The sequence below is a fragment of the Sapajus apella genome, unplaced genomic scaffold (assembly GCF_009761245.1).
Source record: "Sapajus apella isolate SASKATOON/1434 unplaced genomic scaffold, GSC_monkey_1.0 scaffold7037, whole genome shotgun sequence".
NCBI lineage: Eukaryota > Metazoa > Chordata > Mammalia > Primates > Cebidae > Sapajus > Sapajus apella.
Window position 1 is genome coordinate 1 of NW_022443961.1, and position 3,455 is coordinate 3,455.

General features: G+C 43.9%; 1 non-coding gene across 1 annotated transcript; it reads left to right on the plus strand.

Moving 5' to 3' along the window:
- The first annotated feature begins 1,348 nt into the window (after nucleotides 1–1,348).
- LOC116548105 lies at nucleotides 1,349–1,455 on the plus strand. The gene has a single exon (XR_004267309.1). It is a non-coding gene; the product is annotated as a U6 spliceosomal RNA (small nuclear RNA).
- The last annotated feature ends 2,000 nt before the right edge of the window (nucleotides 1,456–3,455 follow it).

Genomic DNA, 3,455 nt, shown 5'->3' on the forward strand with positions numbered 1-3,455 from the left:
TTTTTTTGAGAGGGAGTCTCACTCTGTTGCCTAGGCTGGAGTGTACTGGCATGATCTCAACTCACTGCAGCCTCCGCCTCCCGTGTTCAAGAGATTCTCTGGCCTCAGCCTCCCGAGAAGCTGGGATTACCGGCATGTGTCACTACACCTGGCTAATACTATTTTATTTTACTTTTTGGTGAAATGGAGTTTCATTCTATCACCCAGTCTGGAGTGTTGTGGTGTGACCTCGGCTTACTGCAACCTCCACCTCCCGGGTTCAAGCAATTCTCCTGCCTCAGCCTCCTGGGTAGCTGGGACTACAGGTGTGCACCACCACACCCAGCTAATTTTTGTATTATTAGAGACAGGGTTTCGCTAGGCTGGGCAGGCTGGTCTTGAACTCCTTACCACAATTGATCTACCCATCTTGACCTCCCAAAGTGCTGGGATTATAGGTGTGCACCACTGTGCCTGGCCCATGCTAATTCTCTCTCTCTTTCTTTCCTTCCTTCCTTCCTTCCTTCCTTCCTTCCTTCCTTCCTTCCTTCCTTCCTTCCTTCCTTCCTTCCTTCTTCTTTCTTTCTTTCTTTCTTTCTTTCTTTCTTTCTTTCTTTCTTTCTTTCTTTCTTTCTTTCTTTCTCTCTTTCTTTCTTCTTTCGTTCTTTCTTTCTTTCTTTCTTTGTTTCTTTTTTTTGAGAGGGAGGCTTGCTCTGTTGTGTAGGCTGCAGTGCAGTTGCACAATCTCAGCTTACTGCAGCCTCTACCTCCTGGATTCAAGCAATTCTTCTGCTTCAGCCTCCTGAGTAGCTGGGATTGCAGGCATCCACCACTATGCCTGGCTAATTTTTGTAGTTTTAGTAGAGATGGGGTTTCACTATACTGGCCAGGCTGGTCTCAAACTCCTGACCTCAGGTGATCTGCCCACCCTCACCTCCCAAAGTGCTGGAATGACAGGCATGAGCCACCATGCCTGGTGCTAATTCTTAATACTATAGGGAATATGAAAGATAATAATGTTCACCAAAGTGTTTCATGAGCTACTTAATACAGTATAAATGTGAGAGTAATAATTTTTTTTGGCTGGGTGTGGTGGTGCATGCCTGTAATCCCAGTGCTATGGAAGGCTGAGGTAGGTTGATTGCCTAAGGTCAGGAGTTTAAGACCAGCCTGGCCAACCTCACCTCTACAAAAAATACAAAACACTAGCTGGGCATGGTGGTGGGTGCCTTTAATCCTAGCTACTCGGGAGGCTGAGGCAGGAGAATCACTTGAACCCAGGAGGTGGAGGTTGCCGTGAGCAAAGATCACATCACTGCACTCCAGCCTGGGTGACAAAAGTGAAACTCTGTCTCAATAAAATAAAATAGTGCTCGCTTCGGCAGCACATATACTAAAATTGGAACGATACAGAGAAGATTAGCATGGCCCCTGCGCAAGGATGACACGCAAATTCGTGAAGCGTTCCATATTTTTCCTTAAACTTCATATGGAACCAAAAGAGAGCCCACATAGCCAAGTCAATTCTAAGCAAAAAGAACAAAGCAGGGGGCATCACACTACCAGACTTCAAACTATACTACAAGGCCACATTAATCAAAACAGCATGGTACTGGTACCAAAACAGAGATATAGACCAATGGAACAGAACAGAGGTCTCGGAGGCAACGCAACATATCTACAACCATCTGATCTTTGACAAAGCAGACAAAAACAAGCAATGGGGAAAGGATTCCCTGTTCAATAAATGGTATTGTGAAAGCTGGCTAGCCATGTGCAGAAAGCAGAAACTGGACCCCTTCCTGACACCTTACACTAAAATTAACTCCAGATGGATTAAAGACTTAAACATAAGACCTAACACCATAAAAACCCTAGAAGAAAATCTAGGCAAAACCATTCAGGACGTAGGTGTAGGCAAGGACTTCATGACCAAAACACCAAAAGCATTGACAACAAAAGCCAAAATAGACAAATGGGACCTAATCAAACTCCACAGCTTCTGCACAGCAAAAGAAACAGTCATTAGAGTGAATCAGCAACCAGCAGAATGGGAACAAATTTTTGCAGTTTACCCATCTGACAAAGGGCTGATATCCAGAATTTACAAAGAACTAAAACAGATTTACAAGAAATAAACTAACAAGCCCATTCAAAAGTGGGCAAAGGATATGAACAGACACTTTACAAAAGAAGACATACGTGAGGCCAACAAACATATGAAAAAATGCTCATCATCACTGATCATCAGAGAAATGCAAATCAAAACAACATTGAGATACCATCTCACGCCAGTTAGAATGGCGATCATTAAAAAATCTGGAGACAACAGATGCTGGAGAGGATGTGGAGAAATAGGAACACTTTTGCACTGTTGGTGGGAGTGTAAATTAGTGCAACCATTGTGGAAGACAGTGTGGCGATTCCTCAAGGTCCTAGAAATAGAAATTGCATTTGACTCAGCAATCCCATTACTGGGTATATGTCCAAAGGATTACAAATCATTCTACTATAAGGACACGTGCACACGAATGTTCATTGCAGCACTGTTTACAATAGCAAAGACCTGGAACCAACCCAAATGCCCATCGACGATAGACTGGATAGGGAAAATGTGGCACATATACACCATGGAATATTATGCAGCCATCAAAAACGATGAGTTTGGGTCCTTTTTAGGGACATGGATGAACCTGGAAACCATCATTCTCAGCAAACTGACAGAAGAGCAGAAGATCAAACACTGCATGTTCTGACTCGTAGGCGGGTGTTGAACGATGAGAACGCATGGACACAGGGAGGGGAGCACTACACACTGGGGTCAGTTGGGGGGAAATAGGGGAGGGACGATGGGGGGTGGGAAGCTGGGGAGAGATAGCAAGGGGAGAAATGCCAGATGTAGGTGATGGGGAGGAAGGCAGCAAATCACACTGCCACGTGTGTTCCTATGCAACAATTTTGCATGTTCTTCACATGTACCCCAAAACCTAAAATGCAATAAAATAAATAAATGGGAAAAAAAAATAAAATAATTCTTCTCACAGACTGGATGTAGTGGCTCACATGTGTAATCTCAGCACTTTGGGAGGCTGAGGTGGAAGGATTGCTTGAGCCCAGGAATTCAAGGCCCACATGAGCCACATGGCAAAACCCTGTCTCTACAAAAAAATACAAACATTATCCAGGTGTGGTGGTGCACACTTGTGGTCCCTGATACTCAGGAGGCTGAGGCGGCAGGATATCACTAACGTAGAAGATGGAGGTTGCAGTGAACTGAGATTGAGCCATTGCACTCCAGCATGGGTGAAAGAGTAGACCCTGTCTCAAATCCCTGCTACCCTAAAAACAAACAAACAAATATTATCTCATAGTCATGATATCATCTCTACAGTTGAAATCTAACTCAAAGATATTTTCAGCATTCCTTGTCCCTGTTACCTATAGTTTAATTCATAAATTTGGAATCACTCATTCAG